The following is a 13,924-nucleotide window of genomic DNA, read 5'->3' as shown; positions in this document are numbered from 1 at the left end:
GTAGTTTTGATTTGCATTTCTCTAATGATTAATGATGTTGAGCATTCTTTCATGTGTCTGTTGGCAATCTGTATATCTTCTTTGGAGAAATGTCTATTTAGGTCTTCTGCCCATTTTTGGATTGGGTTGTTCGTTTTTTTGTTATTGAGCTGCATGAGCTGCTTGTAAATCTTGGAGATTAATCCTTTGTCAGTTGCTTCATTTGCAAATATTTTCTCCCATGCTGAGGGTTGTCTTTTGGTCTTGTTTATGGTATCCTTTGCTGTGCAAAAGCTTTTAAGGTTCATTAGGTCCCATTTGTTTATTTGTGTTCTTATTTCCATTTCTCTGCGAGCTGGGTCAAAAAGAATCTTGCTGTGATGTATGTCACAGAGTGTTCTGCCTATGTTTTCCTCTAAGAGTTTGATAGTGTCTGGCCTTACACTTAGGTCTTTAATCCATTTTGAGTTTATTTTTGTGCATGGTGTCAGGGCGTGTTCTAATTTCATACTTTTACATGTATCTGTCCAATTTTCCCAGCACCACTTATTGAAGAGGCTGTCTTTTCTCCACTGTATATGCTTGCCTCCTTTATCAAAGATAAGGTGACCATATGTGTGTGGGTTTATCTCTGGGCTTTCTATCCTGTTCCATTGATCTATATTTCTGTTTTTGTGCCAGTACCAAACTGTCTTGATTACTGTAGCTTTGTAATATAGTCTGAAGTCAGGGAACCTGATTCCTCCAGCTCCATTTTTCATTCTCAAGATTGCTTTGGCTATTCGGGGTCTTTTGTGTTTCCATACAAATTGTGAAATTTTTTGTTCTAGTTCTGTGAAAAATGCCAGTGGTAGTTTGAGAGGGATTGCCTTGAATCTGTAGATTGCTTTGGGTAGTAGAGTCATTTTCACAATGTTGATTCTTCCAATCCAGGAACATGGTATATCTCTCCATCTATTTGTATCATCTTTAATTTCTTTCATCAGTGTCTTATAATTTTCTGCATACAGGTCTTTTGTCTCCTTAGGTAGGTTTATTCCTAGATATTTTATTCTTTTTGTTGCAATGGTAAACGGGAGTGTTTTCTTAATTTCACTTTCAGATTTTTCATCATTAGTGTATAGAAATGCAAGAGATTTCTGTGCATTAATTTTGTATCCTGCTACTTTACCAAATTCATTGATTAGCTCTAGGAGTTTTCTGGTAGCATCTTTAGGATTCTCTATGTATAGTATCATGTCATCTGTAAATAGTGACAGCTTTACTTCTTCTTTTCCAATTTGGATTCCTTTTATTTCTTTGTCTTCTCTGATTGCTGTGTCTAACACTTCCAAAACTATGTTGAATAATAGTGGTGAGGTGGGCAACCTTGTCTTGTTCCTGATCTTAGTGGAAATGGTTTCAGTGTTTCACCATTGAGGACAATGTTGGCTGTGGGTTTGTCATATATGGCCTTTATTATGTCGAGGAAAGTTCCCTCTATGCCTACTTTCTGCAGGGCTTTTATCATAAATGGGTGTTGAATTTTGTTGAAAGCTTTCTCTGCATCTATTGAGATGATCATATGGTTTTTCTCCTTCAATTTGTTAATATGGTGTATCACATTGATTAATTTACGTATATTGAAGAATCCTTGCATTCCTGGGATAAACCCCACTTGATCATGGTGTATGATCCTTTTAATGTGCTGTTGGATTCTGTTTGCGAGTATTTTGTTGAGGATTTTTGCATCTATGTTCATCAGTGATATTGGCCTGTAGTTTTCTTTCTTTGTGACATCTTTGTCTGGTTTTGGTATCAGGGTGATGGTGGCCTCGTAGAATGAGTTTGGGAGTGTTCCTCCCTCTGCAATATTTTGGAAGAGTTTGAGAAGGATAGGTGTTAGCTCTTCTCTAAATGTTTGATAGAATTCACCTGTGAAGCCATCTGGTCCTGGGCTTTTGTTTGTTGGAAGGTTTTTAATCACAGTTTCAATTTCAGTGCTTATGATTGGTCTGTTCATATTTTCTATTTCTTCCTGGTTCAGTCTCGGCAGTTTGTGCATTTCTAAGAATCTGTCCATTTCTTCCAGGTTGTCCATTTTATTGGCGTAGAGTTGCTTGTAGTAATCTCTCATGATCTTTTGTATTTCTGCAGTGTCAGTGGTTACTTCTCCTTTTTCATTTCTAATTCTATTGATTTGAGTCTTCTCCCTTTTTCTCTTGATGAGTCTGGCTAATGGTTTATCAATTTTGTTTATCTTCTCAAAGAACCAGCTTTTAGTTTCATTGATTTTTGCTATTGTTTCCTTCATTTCTTTTTCATTTATTTCTGACCTGATCTTTATGATTTCTTTCCTTCTGCTAGCTTTGGGGTTTTTTTGTTCTTCTTTCTCTAATTGCTTTAGGTGCAAGGTTAGGTTGTTTATTCGAGATGTTTCCTGTTTCTTGATGTAGGCTTGTATTGCTATAAACTTCCCTCTTAGCACTGCTTTTGCTGCGTCCCATAGGTTTTGGGTCGTCGTATCTCCATTGTCATTTGTTTCTAGGTATTTTTTGATTTCCCCTTTGATTTCTTCAGTGATCACTTCGTTATTAAGTAGTGTATTGTGTAGCCTTCATGTGTTTGTATTTTTTACAGATCTTTTCCTGTAATTGATATCTAGTCTCATAGCGTTGTGGTCGGAAAAGATACTTGATACGATTTCAATTTTCTTAAATTTACCAAGGCTTGATTTGTGACCCAAGATATGATCTATCCTGGAGAATGTTCCATGAGCACTTGAGAAAAATGTGTATTCTGTTGTTTTTGGGTGGAATGTCCTATAAATATCAATTAAGTCCATCTTGTTTAATGTATCATTTAAAGCTTGTGTTTCCTTATTTATTTTCATTTTGGATGATCTGTCCATTGGTGAAAGTGGGGTGTTAAAGTCCCCTACTATGATTGTGTTACTGTCGATTTCCCCTTTTATGGCTGTTAGTATTTGCCTTATGTATTGAGGTGCTCCTATGTTGGGTGCATAAATATTTACAATTGTTATACCTTCCTCTTGGATCGATCCCTTGATCATTATATAGTGTCCTTCTTTGTCTCTTGTAATAGTCTTATTTTAAAGTCTATTTTGTCTGATATGAGAATTGCTACTCCAGCTTTCTTTTGATTTCCATTTGCAGGGAATATCTTTTTCCATCCCCTCACTTTCAGTCTGTATGTGTCTCTAGGTCTGAAGTGGGTCTCTTGTAGACAGCATATATATGGGTCTTGTTTTTGTATCCATTCAGCCAGTCTGTGTCTTTTGGTGGGAGCATTTAATCCATTTACATTCAAGGTAATTATCGATATGTATGTTCCTATTCCCATTTTCTTAACTGTTTTGGGTTTGTTATTGTAGGTGTTTTCCTTCTCTTGTGTTTCTTGCCTAGAGAAGTTTCTTTAGCATTTGTTGTAAAGCTGGTTTGGTGGTGCTGAACTCTCTCAGCTTTTGCTTGTCTGTAAAGGTTTTAATTTTTCCATCACATCTGAATGAGATCCTTGCTGGGTAGAGTAATCTTGGTTGTAGGTTTTTCTCCTTCATCACTTTAAGTATATCCTGCCACTCTCTTCTGGCTTGCAGAGTTTCTGCAGAAATCAGATGTTAACCTTATGGGGATTCCCTTGTGTGTTATTTGTTGTTTTTCCCTTGCTGCCTTTAATATGTTTTCCTTATATTTAATTTTTGACAGTTTGATTAATATGTGTCTTGGCATGTTTCTCCTTGGGTTTATCCTGTATGGGACTCTCTGTGCTTCCAGGACTTGATTAACTATTTCCTTTCCCATATTAGGGAAGTTTTCAACTATAATCTCTTCAAATATTTTCTCAGTCCCTTTCTTTTTCTCTTCTTCTTCTGGGACCCCTATAATTCGAATATTGGTGCGTTTAATGTTGTCCCAGAGGTCTCTGAGACTGTCCTCAGTTCTTTTCATTCTTTTTTCTTTATCCTGCTCTGTAGTAGTTATTTCCACCATTTTATCTTCCAGGTCACTTATCCTTTCTTCTGCCTCAGTTATTCTGCTATTGATCCCATCTAGAGTATTTTTAATTTCATTTATTGTGTTTTTCATCATTGCTTGGTTCCTCTTTAGTTCTTCTATGTCCTTGTTAAATGTTTCTTGCATTTTGTCTATTCTATTTCCAAGATATTGGATCATCCTTACTATCATTATTCTGAATTCTTTTTCAGGTAGACTACCTATTTCCTCCTCATTTGTTAAGTCTGGTGTGTTTTGACCCTGCTCCTTCATCTGCTGTGTGTTTTTCTGTCGTCTCATTTTGCTTATCTTACTGTGTTTGGGGTCTCCTTTTCACAGGCTGCAGGTTCGTCGTTCCCGTTGTTTTTGGTATCTGTCCCCAGTGGCTAAGGTTGGTTCAGTGGGTTGTGTAGGCTTCCTGGTGGAGGGAACTAGTGCCTGTGTTCTGGTGGATGAGGCTGGATCTTGTCTTTCTGGTGGGCACGTCCACGTCTGGTGGTGTATTTTGGGGTGTCTGTGGCCTTATTATGATTTTAGGCAGCCTCTCTGCTAATGGATGGGGCTGTGTTCCTGTCTTGCTAGTTGTTTGGCATAGGGTGTCCAGCACTGTAGCTTGCTGGTCGTTGAGTGAAGCTGGGTCTTGATGTTGAGATGGAGATCTCTGAGAGATTTTTGCCGTTTGGTATTACGTGGAGCTGGGAGGTCTCTTGTGGACCAGTGTCCTGAAGTTGGCTCTCCCACCTCAGAGGCACGGCCCTGATGCCTGGCTGGAGCACCAAGAGCCTTTCGTTCACATGGCTCAGAGTAAAAGGGAGAAAAAATAGAAAGAAAGAAAGAAAGAGGCTATAATATAGTGAAGTAAAATAAAGCTATTATAAAGCAAAGCTATACAGACAAAATCTCACCCAGAAGCATATACATATACACTCACAAAAAAAGGAAAAGGGGAAAAATTAATATATCCTGCTCCCAAAGTCCACCTCCTGAATTTAGGATGATTCGTTGTCTATTCAGGTATTCAACAGATGCAGGCACATCAAGTTGTTTGTGGAGTTTTAATCCGCTGCTTCTGAGGCTGCTGGGAGAGATTTCCCCTTCTCTGTTCGCACAGCTCCTGGGGTTCAGCTTTGGATTTGGACCCGCCTCTGCATTTAGGTCGCCTGAGGGCTTCTGTTCCCCGCCCAGACAGAACGGGGTTAAAGGAGCAGCTGCTTTGGGGGCTCTGGCTCACCCAGGCCGTGGGGAGGGAGGGGTACAGAGGAGGCGGGGCAAGCCTGCGGCGGCAGAGGCTGGCATGACGTTGCACCAGCCTGAGGCGCGCAGTGCATTCTCCTGGGGAAGTTGTCCCCAGATCACGGGACCCTGGCAGTGGCGGGCTGCACAAGCTACCGGGAGGGGCGGTGTGTAGAATGACCTGTGCTCGCACACAGGCTTTTTGGAGGCAGCAGCAGCAGCCCCAGCGTCTTACGCCCGTCTCTGGGGTCCGCGCTGATCGCCGCGGCTCACGCCCGTCTCTGGAGTTCGTTTAGGCGGCGCTCTGAATCCCCTTTCCTTGCGCGCCGCGGAACAAAGAGTCAAGAAAAAGTCTCTTGCCTCTTCGGCAGCTGCAGATTTTTTCCCGGTCTCCCTCCCAGCCAGCTGTGGTGCGCTAACCCCTTCAGGCTGTGTTCACGCCGCCAGCCCCAGTCCTCTCCCTGCGATCCGACCGAAGCTGAGCCTCAGCTCCCAGCCCCGCCCACCCCGGCGGGTGAGCAGACAAGCCTCTCGGGCTGCTGAGTGCTGCTCGGCGCTGAGCCTCTGTGCGGGAATCTCTCCATTTTTTCCTCTGTGCCCCTGTTGCTGTGGGGTCCACGCTGATAGCCGCGGCTCGCGCCCGTCTCTGGAGTTCGTTTAGGTGGCGCTCTGAATCCCCTCTCCTTGCGCACCAGGAAACAAAGAGGGAAGAAAAAGTCTCTTGCCTCTTCGGCAGCTGCAGGCTTTTTCCCGGACTCCCTCCCGGCTAGCTGTGGTGCACTAGCCCCTTCAGGCTGTGTTCACGCCGCCAACCCCAGTCCTCTCCCTGCGATCCGACCGAAGCCCGAGCCTCAGCTCCCAGCCCCGCCCACCCTGGCGGGGGAGCAGACAAGCCTCTCGGGCTGCTGAGTGCTGGTCGGCACCGCTACTCCGTGCGGGAACCTCTCCGCTTTGCCCTCCGCACCCCTGTGGCTGCGCTCTCCTCCGTGGCTCCGAAGCCTCCCCCCTCTGCCACCCGCAGTCTCTGCCCGCGAAGGGGCTTCCTAGTGCGTGGAAATCTTTCCTCCTTCACAGCTCCCTCCCACTGGTGCAGGTGCCGTCCCTATTCTTTTGTCTCTGTTATTTCTTTTTTCTTTTGCCCTACCCAAGTACGGGGGGAGTTTCTTGCCTTTTTGGAGGTCGGACGTTTTCTGCCAGCATTCAGTGGGTGTTCTGTAGGAGCAGTTCCACGTGTAGATGTATTTCTACTGTATCTGTGGGAAGGAAGGTGATCTCCGCGTCTTACTCTTCCGCCATCTTCTCTCCGCCTTCCTGACATTGTTTTTTTATTCAGTACTTTAGAAATGTTTTTCCACTTTCCCTAACTTGCACAGTTTCCAGAAAGAAGTTGTCCACCTTCTTACTCTTGTAAAAGACACTGATTCATTGTTACCAAAGAAACCCTCTGAAAAGGGGATAGGGAAATGAGCTTTTTCCAGCAGGTGTAATTCACTTTTATTTATCCTTATATTACACACAATTCACAAGAAGATTCAATTGTTCCTGGAATTATTTTTTGGTTGCCTGATATAAACAACAGATTGTACTGGTCAGGAGAAGCAACAGGTGATTTCTCAGCATTAGCCCTATTTCAAAGCAGCCCTGCCCTACTTTCACTTTCAATCTCACTTGTAGTAACAGGAACTAAAGTTTCAAATTTGCCTTTGACACCAGAATTTTACATTCATGAAAACTATAGGGATGAACTATAGACCTTATAATTTGCAAAATATTGAACAGGGTAAGTTAGAGAAGGCAAGAAAAGAGACAAGTAGGATAGGAGGGTCCTTGCCCAGTTTCTCTCAGATTAGAGTTGATATGGCCCCAAACTCTGTTGATGCAGTGACCGATCATTTTAGGATCTGAGCCAATTTTCCTGAAAGTGCGGGTAAGAAACTTAATTTTGGACTAGGCTTTACATTTTCCAATTATTTCACAAAGCCATCTAAATATTATCAGATGACTGTGACATTGGAGAAGAAGCAAGGCAGGGCATAGTCATTTTGTTTTTCTTTGTTGTGGGGAGAACACATTCATAAAATAGGCCCCAAATGGCTTTTTTATAAGGGTAAAGACATGTCCCATAACATTTTTAAAAAATGTTAGTGTATGTATAAGAAAAGAACAGAAAATTGCTCAGCTCAAAAGTATACAGTAGGTGAAACATCAGAAAATGAATACAACCACCCTGTTCATTTTGCACCAATACACCAGAGGTCTTCTTGTTCCCCCTTTTAATCAATAACCCCTCCTTCCAGTTCTAAAGTAACTACTTTCTGACTTATAACATCAGAGATTAGATTTGCTGGTTTGTGAACTTCACATAAATGGAATGAATATTATTGGGCCCAACTCCTTTCACTCATGACAATCTGGAGATTAATTTTCAGTATTGGGTATAAGTGTAGTATGGTCATTTTCATGGCTATAAGACATTCCATTGTGCAGACATACCACTTATCCATTTTACTGTTGATTTACATTTGGATAATTTTCAGTTTGGCGATATTATAAATACTTATGAAACGATCATTCTATATATGTCTCTGATATGCATGTGCATATATTTCTGATAGTAATGTACTTAGGAGTGAAATGATCAAGTCCATAGAGTACTTATATTCAACTTTAGTATATAATGCCAACCAGTTTTCCAGAGTGGTTGACTCCATTTTCTATTGCTGTATAATAAACACTCAAATCCTAGTGGCTCAAAACAACAATTATTTTATTTCTTACAAATTTGTGAGTTGGGTGGATTGTTCTGCTAGACTCACCTGCTACCCTCATGTAGCTACTACCTTCTACTGGTGAATAGCTGGAGGTGGAGGACACAAGATGGACTCATACACATCTATGGGGTCTTGGTGGTGACTGTTGGAAGACAGAAACCAATCTCTTTACATGGAATTTTCATCATTCAGTGGTCTAGCCTGATCTTTATAGAAGCTCGACTCCAAAAGCACAAGTCTCCATTCAGGAGACTTAAACAACCCTGGGTCATATTTGTTGATGTATCATTGTCAAGTCACAAGACCAAGCCTGTATTTAATGTGGAGGGGACTACACAAGGGCATAAGTACCAGGAGACATCTCCTGGTGCCATCAATATCAAAATCAAAGCCTACCCTAGTGGTTGTACTGAATTTACTAAGGAGCAATGTCTGAGAATTCCAGTTGCTCCATATATTAGTCTACATTTGCAATCATCAGTATTGTTAATTTAAGCCATTGTGGTAGGTATGCACAACAATATCCTACTGATGCTCACTTGATTTCTCTTATGATTTATGATACTAGACCTTTTTCTAATGTTTATGATCATTTGGATACCTTCTTTTTGCAGTCTACGTATCATATCCTTTTTTCTATTGAGTACCTATCTTTATAGAAGTTATTTATATAGTTATTTATATATTTATATATGGTCATTTATCATTTATGTATGTCTTCTTACATGTGTGCTTTACCTTTTTCCTCTATTAATGGTGTCTTTTGATAAACAACTTAATTTTATATAGTCAAATTCTTCAGTCTTTACAATTATGTTTAGAACATTTTGTGTCCTAAAAAAAACTTTCCCTATCCTCAAACACTTGAAAATATTTTTCCATATTATTTTCTAGAGACTTTATTGTTTTGCCTTTTATTTTGAATTCCACAATCTCGCTGACTTGCTTTTTGTGTATGGTATGAGGTAGAAGTCATTTCCTTGTTTTTCTTTATGGGTATTCATTGACCCAGGACCATTCATTTAAAAACTCATCATTTCTGCCTGTAACAGTTTTAAATGTTCCCTGGCTGTCCTCCTGCTCCCAGTTGGGACATAATGCTGGCGCTTAACTATAAGTCTGAGATAATATTTTAAATGGGCATCCACTATAGCTTTAGCATTACAATTTGTTCAGTCCACACTCGCCCTTCTTATTCCCACCGATTCTAATCTTCCTGTTTAGTACTTTATTATGTAACTCTCTCTTCAACTAAAGAGTATGTCCCATTTCACGTAAAGATTAATTTTATTCATATTTATATTATATTGGTATTTATTTGTATATATACCCAGATGGAAACTCAGAGACAGAGAATGGAATGAAGAGCAAAGAAAGGAATTCCACTGAATTCTGTTGAGTTCTATTAAATATCCATAGAACACTGCACTCAACATTTGTAGGGTACATAATCCTTTAAACTGAACAAAGAACATTTAGGTCGACATATTTCTTACCTCCTGACTCTTTTTCCTCCTGGGACAGTGGGGATAATAATTACCCATGACATAAAGCATTATTATGAGTCTCAAATTATATATGTAAAGAGTTTGGCCTAGGAAGCAATTGATAAATAAGAAACATTACTGTTATTATTGTTCACTCAGCAAACACAGAGGTATTAAGTGAGGTGGTTGATAGCGTGGGTTCTGGAGAAAACTTTTGGGGTTCAAATCATACTTAGTGCCTTGTGATTTTAACAAATTATTAAACCTCTCTGATATTGTGGTAAAAGTATTTGTAATAAGACTCAGAGGGGCTAATTTCTGTAAAGAAGTTGTCACTGGCTATGAATCAAGTGTGCAAAAAAATGCAATCTATCCTCATTATTTTTTATTATTTATTAAGCACTAAGTGCCAGTACCTGGGTTAGGTAAAGAGAATTCAAAAATGTATGACATAGTCATTCCCTCAAAGAACTTACAGTCTTCATTCACTAAACAAGAGTAACCAGCTCCATTGTGACTGAGTCTAACTTGACCTAGAAAATTATTATATTAGGTTTTCTCATCCTAATGCTTTTCAAACTGGCCCCAAACATGAAGTAAATAACATTATTTTAATTGATCCAATGGACCTTTCTTTCATTTTTATTATAAGCAGTCTCTAAGATGTCTTCTAATAATAGAATTTAAAGCTTCCAGTTGAAATTTACTCTTTGTTATCTAGATTGCAAATATTTTTTCTCAGTTGTTGTTTCCTTTTTAACTTTGTTTATGTTTTCTTTTGCCCTAACAACATTTTTTTAAATTAATTTTTATTGGAGTACAAGTGCTTTACAATGTTAGTTTCTACGGTACAGCAAAATGAATCAGCAATGCATATACATATATCCCCTCTTTTTTGGATTTCCTTCCCGTTTAGGTCACCACAGTGCATTAAGTAGAGTTCCCTCTGCTATACACTATGTTCTCATTAGTTGTCTGTTTTATACATAGTATCAATAGTGTATATGTGTCAATCCCAATCTCCCAATTCCTCCCAGCCACCCTCCCTTTCCCCCTTGGTATCCATACATTTGTTCTCTACATCTGTGTAAAGGTCTATAAAGAAACAAATAAACCAATAAAGAAGACAAACAAGTGGAAAAATAGATTAATGATATGAATATCTGTCATATTCATATAACATTCATATAACTTTACTGATAATTAAATAACAAATCAAAACTGTAATTATTATTTCTTAAGTATTTTCAAATTTAAAAAACGTCAGTCAAATGTCAAATACAAATAAATACCAACAAATTGTCAAATATTAAGATAACTATTATAATTTTAAAAAAAAATAAAGTTTCCAGTTGAGAAATCACGTCAAACTCTCTCACTAGCACAGGTCTCAGTGATTCCTCTGCTGAGTGATTGCCTTGGACTCTACTTTCAGTTTCATTTCAGTCTATTTATTTGCAGATGTCGCCTGCTAGTTTTGATTTCTATCATTGGGTCTCAGAAGAAAATCTGGAAAGTCTCAGGACATTGGAGGAATAAAGTCAAGTCCAAATTGCTAGTGAGAGAGAAAAGTGAAACCAGTGAAGCTAAACTCTGATAAAAAACGAAGAGGATAAGCACTTCTAACTTTCCAATTAAAGCAGCTTTCTTCTCACCGCTAAAGGATCTCTCCACCAGCTAAAATTGAGTCTGGGTGGGAAGAGATTTATAATAGGCAGTAAATGTTCTCTAAAATGACCATCCCAAGACAGGCTGCAGCTGAGCCTGATCTGGCAAATGAGTTCATATGAAAGTCTGATTTTGGGCAGCAGGCTGTCCTTTAAGTGCCCACTGCTGCAGCTCTGTGTCGAATTAGGTTCCAGCAGAGGTAGAGTCTAAACTGAGAACCAGGAATGTTTCAACATTATTTCTTTCTTGACACTTTCTTAAAGTACCTTATCTTTGATAAAGCCCACTTAATAAAGCTCAGACTTCATTTCTTTCTTTATTGCAAACTTTTCTAGTGCTAAGTAAATAGAAGTTGGGGTCTACAAAAAAGGCAACAGGTTATTGTAATTTGGGAGCTTATGAAATCTTTGTGCAGCCACTTTTTCTGAGACAGTCACTGATTGATTCCCCTTCTATAAAAGTGCTAGGCCTCAGGTTATAAAATCGGACAGACTATCTTCTTGCAGCAGTCCCAGTGACCCATTGTTGTAAAAGGAAACAGGTCCTGATCATAGAAACAAGAGGCTTTTTGTTGGCCATCATCCCCCGAAGCAATGGGAAGCAAGATAGCAGGCAAGACTGGCATCTTATTAGATCTAAGTCCTCAGCCAGAGCAAGTCAGAAGTAATCAATCATAGTGGAAGTGGAAGTGCTTTCTTACAGGATAAGAATAAAAACTGGCATGCCTGTAGTCTGCATTTGCTGGTATCTCAAAAAGTTAACAAATGTTTTATCATGAACACTTCAAATTACAGGGATTGAGACGTTGAAGTTAAAAAGACAATGATAGGGCATTACTAAAAGAAGACTTTCATTTCTTTTAACTTTATAAAATTATCAAAATTATCAAATTATCAAGCCCTGGTTAAAGAGGTCATGATTAAAATCATGTGAATAGATTGGTTCAAGATGGCAGAGTAGAAGGACGTGCTCTCACTCCCTCTTGTGAGAGCACTGGAACCACAACTAACTGCTGAACTATCATCAACAGGAAGACACTGGAACTCAGCACAAACGATATCCCACATCCAAGACAAAGGAGAAGCCACAATTAGATGGTAGGAGGGGTGCAATCACAATAAAATCAAATCCCATAACTGCTGGGTGGGTGACTCACAGACTGGAGAACACTTATACCACAGAAGTCCACCCACTGGAGTGAAGGTTCTGAGCCCCACGTCAGGCTTCCCAACCTGGGGTCTGGCAAGAGAAGGAGGAATTCCTAGAGAATCAGACTTTGAAGGCTAGCGGGATTTGATTGCAGGACTTTGACAGGACTGGGGGAAACAGAGGCTCCACTCTTGGAGGGCACACACAAAGTAGTGTACATATCGGGACCCAGGGGAAGGAGCAGTAACCCCATAGGAGACTGAACCAGACCTACCCATTGGTGTTGGAGGGTCTCCTGCAGTGGCGGGGGTGGGGCACTGTGGCTCACCATGAGGACAAGGATACTGGCAGCAGAAGTTCTGGGAAGTACTCCTTGGTGTGAGCCCTCCCAGAGTCCCCCATTAGCCCCACCAAAGAGCCCAGGTAGGCTCCAGTGTTGGGTTGCCTCAGGCCAAACAACCAACAGGAAGGGAACCCAGCGGCACCCATCAGCAGACAAGCGGATCAAAAGTTTTACTGAGCTCTTCCCACCAGAGAAACAGCCAGCTCTACCCACCACCAGTCCCTCCCATCAGGAAACTTGTACAAGCCTCTTACATAGCCTCATCCACCAGACGGCGGACAGCAGAAGCAAGAAGACCTACAATCCTGCAGCCTGTGGAGCAAAAACCACATTCACAGAAAGATAGACAAGATGAAAAGGCAGAGGGCTATGTACCAGATGAAGGAACAAGATAAAACCCCAGAAAAACAACTAGAGGAAGTGGAGATAGGCAACCTTCCAGAAAAAGAATTCAGAATAATGATAGTGAAGATGATCCAGGACCTTGGAAAAAGAATGGAGGCAAAGATCGAGAAGATGCAAGAAATGTTTAACAAAGACCTAGAAGAATTAAAGAACAAACAGAGATGAACAATACAATAACTAAAATGAAAAATACACTGGAAGGAATCAATAGCAGAATAACTGAGGCAGAAGAACGGATAAGTGACCTGGAAGACAGAATGGTGGAATTCACTGCTGCAGAACAGAATAAAGAAAAAAGAATGAAAAGAAATGAAGACAGCCTAAGAGACCACTGGGACAACACTAAATGCAACAACATTTGCATTATAGGGGTCCCAGAAGGAGAAGAGAGAGAGAAAGGACCTGAGAAAATATTTGAAGAGATCATAGTGGGAAACTTCCCTAACATGGGAAAGGAAATAGCCACCCAAGTCTAGGAAGTTCAGAGAGTCCCAGGCAGCATAAACCCAAGGAGAAACACGCCAAGACACATAGTAATCAAATTGGTAAAAATTAAAGAAAAAGAAAAATTATTGAAAGCAGCAAGGGAAAAACGACATATAACATACAAGGGAACTCCCATAAGGTTAACAGCTGATTACTCAGCAGAAACTCTACAAACCAGAAGGGAGTAGCATGACATATTTAAAGTGATGAAAGGTAAGAACCTACAACCAAGATTACTTTACCCAGCAAGGATCTCATTCAGATTTGATGGAGAGATCAAAAGCTTTACAGACAAGCAAAAGCTACGAGAATTCAGCACCACCAAACCAGCTCTACAACAAATGCTAAAGGAACATCTCTAAGTGGGAAACACAAGAGAAGAAAAGGACCTACACAAACAGACCCAAAACA

The sequence above is a fragment of the Balaenoptera ricei genome, chromosome 1 (assembly GCF_028023285.1).
Source record: "Balaenoptera ricei isolate mBalRic1 chromosome 1, mBalRic1.hap2, whole genome shotgun sequence".
In the NCBI taxonomy this organism is placed as follows: domain Eukaryota; kingdom Metazoa; phylum Chordata; class Mammalia; order Artiodactyla; family Balaenopteridae; genus Balaenoptera; species Balaenoptera ricei.
Note: the sequence above shows the minus strand (reverse complement) of the source record.